The sequence below is a fragment of the Schistocerca cancellata genome, chromosome 1 (assembly GCF_023864275.1).
Source record: "Schistocerca cancellata isolate TAMUIC-IGC-003103 chromosome 1, iqSchCanc2.1, whole genome shotgun sequence".
NCBI classification, from domain to species: Eukaryota; Metazoa; Arthropoda; class Insecta; order Orthoptera; family Acrididae; genus Schistocerca; species Schistocerca cancellata.
In genome coordinates this window covers 577762777-577780591 of record NC_064626.1, presented here as the reverse complement: position 1 = coordinate 577780591, position 17815 = coordinate 577762777, and the positions used below count along the sequence as shown (strand labels likewise).

Below are 17815 nucleotides of genomic sequence, written 5' to 3'. Positions count from 1 at the left end.
CAGCCCGCCTCCAGTGGTGTCGCGACAGGCGTGAATGAAGGGACGAATGGAGACGTGTCGTCTTCAGCGATGAGAGTCGCTTCAGCCTTGGTGCCAATGATGGTCGTATGCGTGTTTGGCGCCGTGCAAGTGAGCGCCACAATCAGGACTGCATACGACCGAGGCACACAGGGCCAACACCCGGCATCATGGTGTGGGGAGCGATCTCCTACACTGGCCGTACACCACTGGTGATCGTCGAGGGGACACTGAATAGTGCACGGTACATCCAAACCGTCATCGAACCCATCGTTCTACCATTCCTAGACCGGCAAGGGAACTTGCTGTTCCAACAGGACAATGCACGTCCGCATGTATCCCGTGCCAACCAACGTGCTCTAGAAGGTGTAAGTCAACTACCCTGGCCAGCAAGATCTCCGGATCTGTCCCCCATTGAGCATGTTTGGGACTGGATGAAGCGTCGTCTCACGCGGTCTTCACGTCCAGCACGAACGCTGGTCCAACTGAGGCGCCAGGTGGAAATGGCATGGCAAGCCGTTCCACAGGACTACATCCAGCATCTCTACGATCGTCTCGATGGGAGAATAGCAGCCTGCATTGCTGCGAAAGGTGGATATACACTGTACTAGTGCCGACATTGTGCATGCTCTGTTGCCTGTGTATATGTGCCTGTGGTTCTGTCAGTGTGATCATGTGATGTATCTGACCCCAGGAATGTGTCAATAAAGTTTCCCCTTCCTGGGACAATGAATTCATGGTGTTCTTATTTCAATTTCCAGGAGTGTATATTATACTAGAGCTGACATGTGATTACATTTTCATACAGTTTGAGTGCATAGATCCTGAGACATCAGTAACCAGAACTACCACCTCTGGCCGTAGTAACGGCCTTGATACGCCTGGGCATTGGGTCAAACACAGCTTGGGTGGCGTGTACAAGTGCAGTTGCCCATGCAGCTTCAACACGATAACACAGTTCATCAAGAATAGTGACTGGCGTATTGTGACGAGCCAGTTGGTCGGCCACCATTGACCAGACGTTTTCAATTGGTGAGAGATCTGGAGAATGTACTGGACAGGGAAGCAGTCGAACGTTTTCTGTATCCAGAAAGGCCCGTACAGGACCTGCAACATACGGTCGTGCATTATCCTGCTGAAATGTAGGCTTTCGCAGGGATCGAATGAAGGGTAGAGCCACCGATTGCAACACATCTGAAATGTAACGTCCACTGTTCAAAGTGCCGTCAATGCGAACAAGAGGTGTCCGAGACGTGTAACCAATGGCACCCCATACGATCACGCCGGGTGATACGCCAGTATGGCGATGACGAATACACGCTTCCAATGTGCGTTCACTGCGGTGTCGCCAAACACGGATGCGATCATGGTGATGCTGTAAACAGAACCTTTATTCATCCGAAAAAATGACGTTTTACCATTCGTGCACCCCGGTTCGTCGTTGGGTACACCATCGCAGGCGCTCCAGTCTGTGATGCAGCGTCAAGGATAACCGCAGCCATGGTCTCCGAGCTGATAGTCCATGATGCTGCAAACGTCGTCGAACTGTTCGTGCAGATGGTCGTTGTCTTGCCAACGTCCCCATCTGTTCACTCAGGGATCGAGACGTGGCTGCACGATCCGTTACAGCCATGCGGATAACATGCCTGTCATCTCGACTGCTAGTGATACGAGGCTGTTGGGATACAGCACGGCGTTCCGTATTACCCTCCTGAACCCACCGATACCATATTCTGCTAACAGACATTGGATCTCGACCAACGCGAGCAGCAATGTCGCGATACGATAAACCGCAATCGCGACAGGTTACAATCCGACCTTTATCAAAGTCGGAAACGTGATGGTACGCATTTCTCCTCCTTACACGAGGCATCACAAGAACGTTTCACCAGGCAATGCCGGTGAACCGTAGTTTGTGTATGAGAAATCGGTTGGAAACTTTCCTCATGTCAGCACGTTGTAGGTGTCACCACCGGCGCCAACCTTGTGTGAATGCTCGGAAAAGCTATTCATTTGCATATCACAGCATCTTCTTCCTGTCGGTTAAATTTCGCGTCTGTAGCACGCCATCTTGCAATTTTAATGACCAGTAGTGTATGTGATATGAATGTAGCAGCGTCACCGCTGCACTTAACTGCATCTAACTGTACGTACAGCATACGTGTATCTGCAGATCTAATCAAGAAAAATCATAATAATCATGGAAATTGTAAGTGGGAAATTCTCATATTTATTAAAAAAACTATATTGTAAAAAAAATGTGAAAATACGAAAGTCGAATGGAGCTAGTGATCTCCAGAAACTGGAAACAAGAAAGCTATATAAACAATGCGAAACTACATTCGACATACGTGAATGCCTGTTACACATGTCAACTGCCTAAACTTCTCACAGACGATGCACTGGCAGCCGAATATAACTTTCACGTGATTCTCTATTTATTTATTTTGTTTTGACAAGTCCGTGACACGCGTTACCGTCACTGAACCCATTGTACAGTTCTGCGATAAGCTCACAGTTTGGCATATCTGCCTTCACACAAAGCCATGCGCGTCTTCTTTTGGGACCACTCCCGGAAATTGCCTTCTCTGCTCCCTTTCAGGCCTACCCTCGTGCTAAACTCCTTGGAACTTCACTTCACGCGTTTCGCGAGAAACTGAGGATTAAGAAGCCTGGTCCCGAATTCATAATACTCCTCATTCGCCAGTGTAGCCGACTTTCAAGCAGCTGAGCGAGGGCGGGGTGTGGGGGGTGTGGGGGGGGGGAGGAAGGAGAGGTGGCGCTCTGCAGAATTTTCATGCAGCGCGACGGCTGTTTGGCAGCTGTAGAAAAAAGCATTTAGCAAAAAATTTTTTAAGTCTATTCAAAGGGTCTTTTCAGTCTACACTACACGCTTCGCATATCTGAGCTGGTATATAAATAACACATGGAACCACGAAATAGCGAGCAGTGAGGGAAAAGCAATGGGACATAGCAGGCGCTTACCATTGAAAGAACGGGATATGCAAATTTTTTTTATCGCAAAAGAGATCAAGTCGTTCCTTTCAGCCTATTCGGTACTCTAAAGTAGGTTGTTACGTTTTTTACAATAACTGATTGTTTCAGAGATTAAATATGATCAGGTTTATAAAACAAAAGTGCTTTTGCTGGTGTGTTTTTGTTTCGACGCCTTTTCTTACTCAAGACGAGTTCGGCAAATAATTTCATTCGTCAGCGTGATGCTTGATCCGTAAGCTCATGCACTGTTCTAGTGACACCAGTGTATTGTAAACATTCGAAAATGCACTGACCTTTTCTTTTTTTCTATACACGTCGGAAACGTGAATCTGAATTGACTTTCAGAGTTTTCAGTATGTAGTTTGGAAAAACTCACACGTGCTTCTGATTAGTCACTGATATTTCTATTTTTTTTATTTGTACAAGCCATAAATGGAGACATAAACAGAGGAATAGACAGATAAATGTAACCTCTGAGGAAAATCACTGGGTGTTTTCATTTAATTATATTGCTTTTTTGTATTCGTGTTTTACTAATGCAAATCTCCAGTTCTTCTAATATATCCACTCTATAATTTGTTTTAATTCGTGGAGAACTGAAAGATGTTTTTCCTTACCTTCCAAATTGCATATGTGTTTATGCGTGTGTCTGGCATAAGAGAGTTTTTGCAGGGCATGGCACTCAAAATTCAACTACTGGGATTAATATTACATTTTTCACAATCTGAGAGACAAAAATGTAGTATTTTTGGTGTGCTTCTTTTGCTGACTAATTTCAAAATTACGCAGGTGCTCACATATTGCAAGCAATGCGTTCATATTTTCATGCATCAAAACGAGGAATAGACATTACTATCGGGAACCCATTGGCACAAGATAAATATAATTAATGTAAAAAATAGATCATATAAGGGGAATAACGGTTCAACCGACCATTGTACATATTGAAAAGTAAATTTTATGATGTTTAGCATTACACGAACATCACTTCAGAAAGGTCGCTGTATGCCATTCCTCAATTTTTCTTTTAAAACTCGTCGTTTTTGTTTTAAAACTGAAGCACTGGGAAATATTTATAAATCAAACTTAATACATACTGCACTGTTCTCTGGTCAGTAGCTGTCCGTGATACTCGGGAACAAGCCATAGTTGAAGTACGGGTCTCCAAGTGCACCCGAACTACTCTTACGATTGGACTTCGTGACGTTTTCACCGGCACATAATGGCCATTTTCTTCCGTAAACGGAAGAAATTAGAAACAACTGGTGAATCAGTTCGTGTAATACCGATCCTGGTAGTGACGAACACTTGCCTTCAAAAAATCCAGTTAAAATGGTGGCTCCAGCTACGTTTCACTTCATAGATTTTACCTACAATCTTGGTGCATTCCGGAATATGTGTGGTTCCGTTTCCAGTTGATGTGGTAGAGGACTCCAGGTAGTTATAAATCCGGTATGTGTCTGACCAGCCATTGATTAACGTGTAACTAGCGTATAATAAGAAAGTGTCTTACGGCGTTAGACATGTTGACACAGAAGAACTGGATTAGCTTATGCCACGCATGACACATGTCTGGAGTATCTGAAATACGTTGTACTTCACTGTTAAAATTTAATTCTCACTGTTCGTCCTCATGTTCATTGTTCTCAAAACCAAACATTGCATTTGTCATTGCACATAATTTGTTGAAGGTCATCCTCTTCTCGTTTAGGCTGGATGGTTGTTGTGCACCGGAAGTGAAACACAATGTACAGACTTAAATTTTTAATGTACGTTTAATTTGGTAAGTGCTTAAAAATGGTTGAAACTGACAGAAAACACGAAGCCCCATTCAAAAAAGATAAGAAACTGCTGAACCTAAATAAGTAGTTTGTCAGTCCAGTTGCACCATTCGGCTCGTGTGTGAACTACACTGCATTTTTCGCAAATATTAGCAAACAATAGAACCATGTCATCATCTTTCAAGTGTGTATCAGGACAGCAAAATTTCTTTTTCCGATACATCGGATGTTTGAAATACAGGTATCTTAAACGTGAGTATGTGTCTTATTTAAAAGTACTTGACATAAGGACCTACTGTTGGCTAGAAGAGCGTGTCAGAGGTAGTCGGCATAAGAATGGCAGTCATACATAAAAATTCATTCATCTAAGCATAAAATCTAGCAAGCGCCGAATCAGAATACACAGCGTTATGATTATGTGATTAATTATTAACATGGGTAGCACGCGTTGGACTGCCAGGCAGTGAAGTGTCAGAACAACAATCCCTCTAAGTTCACAGACCCGAAATGAGTCATCCCATTCTTGCCGAGTTGAAAGCCACTCGAAGCACTGGAAAATCTCACAATAATACGATACAGTACACGTTGATACACGAGGATATCAGGATGTTAATACGTCAAAACACCCAATAAGCAATACATATCACCTGGTCACCCGACACCAACCACACAAATGGATGAGATATTCTCGTGTGGAACGATGTTTATCAAGTCATACTCACGAGGTTGGTCCTTCATATGTACGTTCACTGAGTCAAATAGAGATAAGAACGTAGTCGTGCCCTGAGGAAGGCTGTTGCAATTCGGCCGAAACGTCGGTTTTGGTTATTATTATTGTTAGTTTTTAGCAATGACGCGGCATAATACCCAGAAGATTTTTAATCTAAAAGATGTGTTTGAACACCAAATACATACCTCTATTTCTCGTAGCCTTATCGAATCTTGAAGGCAATTGCGTTCGGCCCAGTCAATGAAGGAAAAAAATGTGATAAATAATTCGTGTAGCCACAAAACTTTGTGCAGTGATTGGAGAGACTGCCATTAACAACATAATAACCAATCCTGAAATTGGGGATGAGCGTGAGGACGGGGGTGCGTTTAAAAGTCATATTTTATATTTTACTAGAACAACTCGGAAACAGCAGGCTCTAGTGAAAACTTGACCCGGTTCTAAATTATGCTATATTAAATTTCCTACAAAAATAAGTCATATTCATTTTTTGATCTAGGACTAATTGTTTGTGCCGTGTAGGAGATGGAACAATCACAGATTACAAAAAATAGTGTTTCAGTGATATAAAAGTAATGTTCACCGTCAGTTGTACTTGGCGCACACTTTGGATCACGGATCATGGAAAACGGCTTTTCGGCATCCTCAACGTCCTCCACACGCAACAAAATATCAAAAAAGATATTGTTCAGTATCGCATCAGGGACCACCGGATCTTTAGTCATTGGGGTGAGTAGTTCATCTTCTGTTATATATTCACGTTATCATTAGCAAAATGCTACACCGACAAAGCACTGTCTAATATTGGCTAGGCCAAACAAACAACCCCTTCAACTTTTCGTAATGTAAGATCTTCCATATTCCGCACCCTTTGTTTTTCTTCTCCTGGAAAGTTGACTTCTTGCGCAATAATACACGGTCCATCTCATTATTGATTTAAAACTGATGCCAAACAAACGTCCTCCGCTCAACCTTTTGTCAAGTAAGGCCTTCCATATTCCACACTCTTTTTTTCCTTCTCCTGGGAAGCTGGCTTCTTGCGGAATGATCCTAGCTAAAACAACTTGAGCCAGTAAAAGTCCTCGAACACCTCTGCTTAAGCATGCCCAGTTATCTTGTCAACTGAATCTGCTGCATAAACTAGGTGTAAAGTTTCTTTTGGCCCCTATCCTGCCAGTGAGTGACCAGTGCACCCGATGAAAGACCTGAGTGAGTCAAATTCTCCAAATCTCGCGAAAATTATCTCAGATATAACTTTTCGAGCCTAAACAAATGCGATTTTTAACAATACGAGGTACTGTTTCCTGAGGTCACTACAGAATTTGTCAAAAGGCGGAAAAACGAAATTGAAACTTCTCATTGAGTAAATGTCTTCCTAGATTTTTGATACAGCCCTCTCTGCTTATTCGTCTTTGCACTCTGAAAAATATCACGCATTCAAAATTTGTTCACGCTAACAAAGAAAGCTCAAAACAGTTTTCATCGAGTGAATTGCCGTGAAAGCAACGTGTTTCCCGTATTTTTCGCTCATGCTATTCGTGACTGTCATTTCATGGGGTATTGTTGCGGGAACTTATTTCAGCGACCCATCGAAGGAGAACTGTCAGTCGTCATTTGTCTCTTTGTAAGGGAATATCTCCTACAGGTATGTGGCAATACCTTCTTCTCTATGTAGGTGCTGAGCCCATAAAAAGCTTCTATAGGAATCCCACATCTACAGCTACGTCCTCGGCTAGTGTCTCCCGTTCAACCTTCCTCTCTTGTGCACTGACTGTTACTGTATTGTCAACACTGGCGTGTCGAACACTATAAACTTTTGGCCGTAATTTTAGAGATTTTTTTTGTGTATATCAAGAAATTCGTTGATAACAGCTTCCACGTTAAACAGACAGGTACTTTTAAAGTCATATCGCGCTTCAGCTGTACACAAACGTGAGGCCCCACGAGACGTCGAGGAATACTCCTAGAAAAAATTTACGGTTTACAGCAAGAAGCACGAACAACATTTTCTTTTTGTTCCTAAATGCTTCAGCTTTCCAAGCCTTCCTTAGACAACTTGCATGTACCAATACACAGACTTTACATAAACACTAACAAATCACACCCACAAATGAAACACTTGTCAGGCATTGTTTTTAGGAACTTGTTTTACGTAAAGACTCTCTCAACAACTGCAAATGAACACTCATTTAATAAACTGTAAGTAGCCCCCACCGAGCGAGGTGGTGCAGTGTTTAGCACACTGGACTCGCATTCGGGAGGACGACGGTTCAATCCCGCGTCCGGCCATCCTGATTTAGGTTTTCCGTGATTTCCCTAAATCGCTCCAGGCAAATGCCGGGATGGTTCCTTTGAAAGGGCACGGCAGACTTACTTCCCCGTCCTTCCCCAAAAACCGATGAGACCGATGACCTCGCAGTTTAGTCTCTTTCCCCAAAACAACCCAAAACCCACTATATAAACGCGAGGTCAGTGAAATTATTTTGTACATTCACAAAAAAGAACTGGACAGAAAATGTCGGTGTCGCAGGAAGTGAAGAGCGAGTAGGCCTTATGGTAGTTAAAAGTAGCATTTCCGAGAATAACAATGCGACTTCTGTAAGAGGATTAAGGACGTTAGCCGTCTAGCAGTGGAAAGCAGATTTTGATCATTTATGTACGAAATAAATCTCGGGTGAACAGCCTGGTATGAGTGTGCATAGGACACAATATTTCGGCAATAGACCACGTTGCCATTATCAGGTGCGCTTATGTACTGACTGGCGGTGGGCTGGCGCCATATATATAGGGCAATCCCCCTCCCGCTCCTTCCTCAGGCGCTTCCTATGAGTCTGTGCGGTCCGCGCCCCGCGCGCGGTCCAGGTACAGCGTCCGTTCTCCCGCCGTCTGGGCGCTGCGTCCGAGGTCTTCTCGTTCAGGACGGTCTGCCGGCACCGCTCTCGTTATTCTTCCCTCCTCCCCCGAAGTCGGTACACTCTGGGAAATATCCTTTTTCTTCTTAATCCGAGTGATCGCGAGTTCCCACGCCTTGCTAAGGTTTTAACCGCTGTCACGATTTAGTTGTGGCTCCCTTACTCTGATCTCTATGGCTTCTATGATGACACAGTCCCAGTATTTGGAATTCGGTGACAGGACTTTGATTTGGTCATAATCATGCTGTGGAGTTCCGACAGGCAATGCTCAGCGATTGCTGACTTACTAAGCTGTTTGTTGCAGTCTAGTGTGCCGTTGATGTTCTCGGCATCGGTCGTCAATGGTACGAATGGTCTGCCCTATATGTACACTACCGCACTGGCAAGGTATCTGATAAACCCCTGATTTACGTAGACCAAGATTGTTCTTGACAGTACCAAGAAGGCTCTTGGTTTTGCTTAGAGGACGGAAGATGGTTTTCACTTGGTGTTTGCGTAAAATGCGTCCAATTTTTCCGGATAAAGCCCCACAAAACGGAATAATAGCCAAGGCCGCCTCCTCCTGAGGTTCATCGTCAGCTTACGCAGATTCTGCTGGTGTGGCATGTAGATTATGTCTCTTTCCGTTTGTTGCTGTAGTTTTATTAGTAAGTAATATCTGTATTCCGTGTAGTTTAAATGCTGTTTGCGTAAAATAAACATTCCCACGGCGTGTCTGCGCAGTGGGTATTTACTGATTTATAGGGCGCGCTGCAGGAGGGTCGGTGTAACTGTGAAACGGCGGGTAGTGGCTTCCTGTGATACAGTGGCATAGAGAGTAGAGAATCGCTTTACTCGCTCTTCAGTATGCAGATTCATGAGTGAGGAAAGTGGAAGTGCCTAAATGCATGGGAAATGTGTGGGCGTGCCCATAAATTGCCAAGATTGTTTCGACTACGACGCCGAGGTTTCACTGATGGGCTCTTACACATCCTACATTGAGACCCGATCTCTTCGCATGTGATTTCCATATTGCTGGAGTTCTGAAGAAACAGATTGGTGGTTTTTCACTTTCTTTGGGCGAAGAAGTGCGTGCCTGGGTGCAATCATCTTTCCGCGGACAACTGCAAACATTTCTTCACGAGAGCGTTGCCGGCTTGAGTCACAGTGAGATAAACGTATTAACAGTTATGGTGCTTACTTCTGAAATAATAAGTAGTTTACTCGCGCTACTTTTTTCCATGTGTCTCGTTTTCGTTTGACACTCCTCTATAAATCGGGCAAAATACTGGGTGATTCGTTCAAAAGAATTCACACGTTTTAGAACACTTAACATTGTAGTTTGAGTACCGCCTGCTGTAGTATAAATATTACACATTTTTATAGAACAAACTCTTTGATATCTTCCCAAGAGATATGTCCTACAGTGTGTAGCCACTTTCATTAGATGTGGATTGTTGACTGCCAAAGGACAATCATACAACTTGATAATAACTACCTCGCACTGGTTATCTGCAGCACGTACGATCTGAGAGTTTACACACTCAAAATACACACTCAAAAAAGAACAAAAGTATGAAATGATACAGATGAGTGTTTAATATGGGGCACAGTGAGTAATAGCTACAACTTCGGAGACACCGAAGTGCAAAATTATGCTTCCTTTTCGACATTTCACGTGTGGTAACTGAACGTCCAGTTAGAGATGAAATTTTCACTTACTTAAAGTAGTTGTAGACAGACTTGTGAGCCAATGATACATTTCTTGGTGGATACAGACAATACACCTTCTAGGTAGAGAAGCCGGTGAAAAAAGGACTATTCAATATTTCATTAAAATCTACGCAAGATAGCCACACTTGCGTATGCCAATTTGGACCCCGTACATTCTAACATTCTGCGTGGTGTCTAATTGATCTATATCGTGTCTCCCTACCACTTTCGCGCAACGACGCTCTGAGCGTGTTGTTTAGGGAATTAACCAGTTTGAACCTGGGACCTGTTGCTGGTAAGGAGACGTCAGACCACACATGACATGTAGAATTCAGAATAGTTCAGTGAGACTAGCGATGATATAACCAAATAGTTAATGATTTCAGCGTCAGCTCCACTGCACTCTCTGTATAAGAATCTTAATACTAACTAATTTTAGCGGAAGGGGTTCAAGGCTTTCCTATTTTTAGTTAGCTGGTAAAATAGCGTCGATAAAGCAGTTAAGTTTACCATTGGAAATTTTATTCTACTCACAAAACATTGTTTATAAATTGCACTATTGGTAAAAGGAAATGTTTTAATACAGGATGGTAAAAACCAACTGCGTTCAACAAAAATGTGAACGAATATTACCTGAATGGGTTTCCAAGTTCTAAAATGGATCGAAGGATGACCTATGCCATATCACATCTACAGTCTTGGTTTAAATTAAGTTTTACAAAAGAGAAAACTATCAAAATGGTCTACAGTGACCCTCAGTTATCTTTAATTACTTATCTAACTTGTCGTAAATTACAGTGGCTGATGTGGCTTGTCAATAACTATATAACAGGAAAATCATCGCGTTTCAGATTTTTACTTCAAGTGGCAAATGTGAACACCATGAGCTTTAATTGACGATCGACACTAGTATTACGCAAAAAGAGGGTGTAACAGATGAGACTTCTGCAGTTCTGAGTGAAGCTTTATGCGCTGTTATGCGGCATCGCGTGCGTTCATTACCTTGTCGGTGTTCGTCAGGGGGCGGCAGTCAGCACAGCTCCGCTCACCTCGCCGTCTCGGAAGCAACTCTCTCCTAACTTCTCCTTACTACAATTTACCGAAGTTGGTTTAAAAAACTATCTGGCTGTGTTTTCATCTGACCAATCAGGATCTCAATGTTAACCTTAAGCTCAGCCTACAAAAATTCTGTGGTGGGACAATGTTTTTAAAGTTTGCAACGTAACAGAGATGCGAAAAAGTCTCACGCTAAAACTTGCGGCTGAGGTGACCCTTTTTGTGTTATCGTAAGATCTATACTGTTCTTCTGAAGGGCTTTAGCTTTTTACATCGGCTGAGGGGGTGGTCCTGACGTAACAGAGACGCGAAAAAGTCTCACACTAAGGCTCTAGCTTTTAACATGGGCTGGGGGGTGGTCCTAACGGTTAGCTGGCGACGTGGGTGTCCGTCCCTTATCGTAGGGCCTTCTAACTTAACACGGTTCTGCTCTCAGCTTCTGTTCTCGTTTCTCCCCTCGGAACTGCATCTGTCTCACAGTGGGAAGGTATGACATGCATTTAGGCATTCTTGTGTTAGTTTGTGGTATTCCATTTGCTCACTCGTTACTCGTATTACTTTGGTTAATTTAATGTCACGATTTATTCGGAGCTATGTGACATACTACTGGATTTGCTTATCATGTCAGGGTTTTCATGGAAGGTGTTGGGTTTGCCTGACACCTTACAACATATTTTATCATTTCTGGTATTTTAAAGTGGATAGCGCAAATTCCCAATTTAGTTTTTCTTTATTAGTAGAATTCATAGAAGATAAGTTCCCAAAGCGTCAATGATGAAGGTTCTGAAAATTAATTAAATGTGTAGCACCGCCATCCTGCCACATCAACTTTATGGAGCACAACTTCAGTACTATTGCGGTCAACAATTCCATGGATTACTTTGAAGCAATTTTACATAGGATTCATCTAGAAGACTGTAATATACACTCTTTGAATTTATACAATCCTGGAAATGGAAAAAAGAACACATTGTCACCGGTGTGTCAGACCCACCATACTTGCTCCGGACACTGCGAGAGGGCTGTACAAGCAATGATCACACGCACGGCACAGCGGACACACCAGGAACCGCGGTGTTGGCCGTCGAATGGCGCTAGCTGCGCAGCATTTGTGCACCGCCGCCGTCAGTGTCAGCCAGTTTGCCGTGGCATACGGAGCTCCATCGCAGTCTTTAACACTGGTAGCATGCCGCGACAGCGTGGACGTGAACCGTATGTGCAGTTGACGGACTTTGAGCGAGGGCGTATAGTGGGCATGAGGGAGGCCGGTTGGACGTACCGCCGAATTGCTCAACACGTGGGGCGTGAGGTCTCCACAGTACATCGATGTTGTCGCCAGTGGTCGGCGGAAGGTGCACGTGCCCGTCGACCTGGCACCGGACCGCAGCGACGCACGGATGCACGCCAAGACCGTAGGATCCTACGCAGTGCCGTAGGGGACCGCACCGCCACTTCCCAGCAAATTAGGGACACTGTTGCTCCTGGGGTATCGGCGAGGACCACTCGCAACCGTCTCCATGAAGCTGGGCTACGGTCCCGCACACCGTTAGGCCGTCTTCCGCTCACGCCCCAACATCGTGCAGCCCGCCTCCAGTGGTGTCGCGACAGGCGTGAATGGAGGGACGAATGGAGACGTGTCGTCTTCAGCGATGAGAGTCGCTTCTGCCTTGGTGCCAATGATGGTCGTATGCGTGTTTGGCGGCGTGCAGGTGAGCGCCACAATCAGGACTGCATACGACCGAGGCACACAGGGCCAACACCCGGCATCATGGTGTGGGGAGCGATCTCCTACACTGGCCGTACACCACTGGTGATCGTCGAGGGGACACTGAATAGTGCACGGTACATCCAAACCGTCATCGAACCCATCGTTCTACCATTCCTAGACCGGCAAGGGAATTTGCTGTTCCAACAGGACAATGCACGTCCGCATGTATCCCGTGCCACCCAACGTGCTCTAGAAGGTGTAAGTCAACTACCCTGGCCAGCAAGATCTCCAGATCTCTCCCCCATTGAGCATGTTTGGGACTGGATGAAGCGTCGTCTCACGCGGTCTGCACGTCCAGCACGAACGCTGGTGCAACTGAGGCGCCAGGTGGAAATGGCATGGCAAGCCGTTCCACAGGACTACATCCAGCATCTCTACGATCGTCTTCATTGGGAGAATAGCAGCCTGCATTGCTGTAAAGGTGGATATACACTGTACTAGTGCCGACATTGTGCATGCTCTGTTGCCTGTGTCTATGTGCCTGTGGTTCTGTCAGTGTGATCATGTGATGTATCTGACCCCAGGAATGTGTCAATAAAGTTTCCCCTTCCTGGGACAATGAATTCTCGGTGTTCTTATTTCAATTTCCAGGAGTGTATTATACCCACAGAATTATAATTAAAAACTATTAAAATTCTTATATCCCATATATACAAAAAACGTCATGAGGGAAGCTTACTATAGGTAGAGATATTAAAAAGAGAAAACTCTCTAGTAAATTCTTGAATAGTTTCTGAGGAAAATATAGATATATTATTGTTTGAAAAAAAATTCTTTTTTAATTCCACATAAATATTAAATATAATCATGCAAGAAATTTAACTGTTAATTATGTTAATCTCGTGTAAAGGATAGCACAAAATTACCTTGTTCTCCTTCAAAATTAAAGATTTGGTGCATGTTTTAAATAGTGTAGGTTTCTTGTGAACGTCTCCACTTAACAACATTAAAACATTACAAGTTACATTAATCCCAAATGCATGAAAATGAGCGTGAATATACGCGTCAAATAGCCACAACAAAGTTCTTAGGGTATTACCTATCCTAGATGATTAATTACAAGTCCATCGTCACCACCACCTCCCTTTCATGAAGTAAGCTATTTTACATTTCGAAATGACAGACGAAATCATTCCAAACTTTCAATATCTCTTTTCCCGTTTGGTTTCTAGCTCAGGAAATTTTGGGGAATTCTACCACCTGGAATTGTCGTAAGGTATTGTCTCCAACTTTCGCAACACTTAAATTCTTTTATTCGCGTTGACAATATTTAATTCCACTTTTTCTGCAGTCCCTCGTCCTCTTCAGCAACCTCATTTCTTCTGCTTGAATATTTTTCTTTTTTCTTTCTTTAAAGTTATCCAGCTTTCACTTCTCTATATTGGGAAATAAATCATCGTCACTTTACAGAATTTCATAGTTGCCTCTTTATGTACTTTCTGACTGAATATTGTGTTAATCGCAGCACGTATAGCATGGAATTTGTTTATTTTTAATGTCAGAGTCAAAATCAAAACATATATGAATCAAATCAAAACCTGTATCTCAGAGTGTTGTTCTATAGTTGAATTATCTAAAACAATTCTGGATCTGCCATGCTGTTTTCGTTGAATACCATTATTTTCGTGTTATTACGAGAAGCTTTTAAACTGTATTTTTTTACACATTTCGTTCAGCTGCTATACGGGTCTTTGGAGGTATACTTCATTCTTCTGAGTAATAACGATATCGTCTGCAAACAGACATTCAGGTAACCATTGTCTATCTTAATCGTTTTGTTCGCTTTACATTTACGGAGAATGAAGTCAATGTAAATATTAAAAATAGATACCGATAGTCAACATCCGTTTCTTACTCCTTGATTAGCAACTATTTCCTCTAGTTAATATATGCCTGGGTTTAATACAATGTGTGTCTTCTTATAAAGACTTTAACTAACCCTATTAGGTGATAGGGACATCCACATTCAAACACAATCTTCCATAGCTATCACTGCTCACATAGACGAAAGCCATTTGAACGTAGATTAATGTCATATGGGTTTTTAGATTACACTCACTGCGTTTTTCTGTAATGTTCTTAATTACAATTACACTGTCTGTGCACGAACGACCTGATCTAAATCCATTTGTTTCCTTGGCAATAATTGCTTCTGTCATATTCTTCACGCTGTTTTTGTCTACCTTTGAGTATAGTTTGCGGCCAGTGCTTAGAATACTAATGACACGTTAGGTTTTACAGGCAACTCGTCTCAATTTTCTGAAGAGATAGATTACTTCTGCTCTATACCAAGGGTCTGAGATTTCGTAATACTTCCAACATCCTTTTATTAATTGTAAAAGACTTTTACCTGGTGAGAAGCTCCGGATCAAATTGGTTTGACATTTTCCCATCCATTCCAGTAGCTTTTTTGTGCTCATACGTTTCAAAGCTTCATGTAGTTCCTCTTCTGGGTCTACTGTTTTATCGTACATATTTTTTCCAGTATAATCTTTGCCCTTGTGTGTACATCGTAAGACCGTATTGTGACTAATCCATTGCCCAGTTAGTATAATGTTCAGTGAATCACTGTCTGTTTGTTTCTTGTTCAAGGCGCATTGCCGTCTACCGTGTACATCTAGAGGAACTTAAGGAGTATGCGTGCCCTCCGATGGCTGTTGGAATTCGCAACAAATTCTTCCTTTGTCTCTCTTGCAAGATGGAAGCCAAGCTTTTTTCTTCTTGATTGTCTTTCTTTGTGCAGTTCAAGCAGTGGCTGTGCGGCAGTTTGGGCCCTGCATGTGTGTGTTCCTGTTTTGGGACCGCGTATGTCGTATACTAAGACGCTACTGGACGTGTGCCATGACCCTTGGTGAGATCTGTGCAGTTTTTGTTTATCAGCATTCCTTTTTATTTTGTATGTTTCACAACTCTCTGACGCTTTTGTCTGTTTTTGTTTAACAAACCTTTTAATTTCTGTGTTTCAGATTCTGAATATTCTTTTTCCATTCGTTTTCTTTCTTTCTCCAAGTGCTTCTGAGATTTCTTGGACGATACGGGTGCCGGCCGCGGTGGCCGAGTGATTCTAGGCGCTCCAGTCCGGAACTGCGCGACTGCTACGGTCGCAGGTTCGAATCCTGCCTTGGGCATATATGCGTGTGATGGCCTTAGGTTCGTTAGGTTTAAGTAGTTCTAAGTTCGAGGGATCTGATGACCTCAGATGTTAAGTACCATAGAATTCAGAGCCATCTGAACCATTTTGAGCGATACGGGTCTTAACGTAAGTCCATCCCATGTCGCTGTCCTTATTGACTGGAGGTGAACAAGCTTTTCTTGGAGTTTTCTGATACCGTATTCCGGCATCAGATGTGCTTTGAATAACTCATGTTGTGGCTTATTTCGGAGTTCTTTTCTTTCCTTCCAATTTGATAGTAGCCTCATCTTAATTCCCAGAAGGAAACAGCTACTACCTTTCTCACCCTCACTATAAACACCAATATTTTTCATAAATTTCTTCAGTTATCATTAATAGGTATATAGACAGTCATAGACCTCGAGCCCCATGCTCTTTGTGTAAACCTGCGAATGTCTATCATTTTGGAAAATGTGTTAACAGTTATCGAAAGTAGAAAATTGGCATAATTCCTGTCCATTATTATTAAAAATCCTTTACCTAAATAATCCTATTAGTCCTGGTATATCCAGTTTTCCCAACACACTAAAATCACCAACGATGACGTGACCCATTTTGTTAATTTTGTTCACGTCTTTTTGAAGGTCATAAAAATGTTAGTAACAACCTTACCTACTCCGAAACGAATACGCCTGTCACTGTTAGATAACCTCTTGGAATTTTAAATCTGACTGTCAATATTCTTTCAGAATGAGATTTTCACTCTGCAGCGGAGTGTGCGCTGATATGAAACTTCCTGGCAAATTAAAACTGTGTGCCCGACCGAGACTCGAACTTGGGACCTTGCCTTTCGCGGGCAAGTGCTCTACCAACTGAGCTACCGAAGGTCCCGAATTCGAGTCTCAGTCGGGCACACAGTTTTAATCTGCCAGGAAGTTTCAATATTCTTTCAGTTATGAAGTTGTGCTCACGAACCTTTCCTCTTTGCTTATCATCGATTAAAGTTACTACGCCGGCACTAGCTAGTTATCTTTGTGTCACGCTGCCATAAGCCACAAGGTAGTGTGTGAAATATTTTGTTCCTTTTAGTTTTGTCTTAGTTGTGTTGTTATCGTAATGTCTACTTCCCTTTCTTCGAATACTTAACTCGCTATATTTGTTGCTCAATCGTCGTGCATTTCACTTTGCCAATTACAAGTTATGAATGCCCAAATTTTACCTACTTAGTTCCATTCACATGTATAGTGCATACTGTTGTTGCAGTACCTAGCTTGCTGATGCATCCTTAATTTGAATAGTCTTCAGTTATAATTAATTATAATCCCAAATTGCAGTTAGTGATTATACAAACAAATTCTGCATACTACCGATTTTCTTCCACGTTCAATGCTGAACATGAAACGACAGAACAGCGCTTTCCCCTAGCTTCGGCCTCCTAAGACTCATGATCAACAGGCGGTCAGCTTGGTACTTATTCTGCTCGGTGAACCAACGTGGTTCCTTCATAATTCATAGCCACGTGTTCTTCCTGTCCCAATTGACATTGACAGTTATCTTACAACTCGTTACGCCCACTCTGTAGCACTCAAATCGTCTCGCTTCACGCCTCAGGTTCCACATTCTGCCTTGTGCGGAGTCAATAACAAATGAGAGAAGTCAACCAGGAGTGAGTTGATTTGAGTCAGCAATAGCTTACCAGTAACGTAGGGCAGTTCAGTTTAACCATATAACGTACTGCTAGCTCGTGTT

The 17815-nt window shown here is 42.9% G+C and overlaps 1 protein-coding gene across 1 annotated transcript in view; it reads left to right on the top strand.

The window, feature by feature from the left end:
* Positions 1–17815, top strand: part of LOC126161883 (zwei Ig domain protein zig-8-like) — an 811818-nt gene that overhangs the window by 562595 nt on the left and 231408 nt on the right. The gene's annotated exons all lie outside the window — the stretch shown is intronic.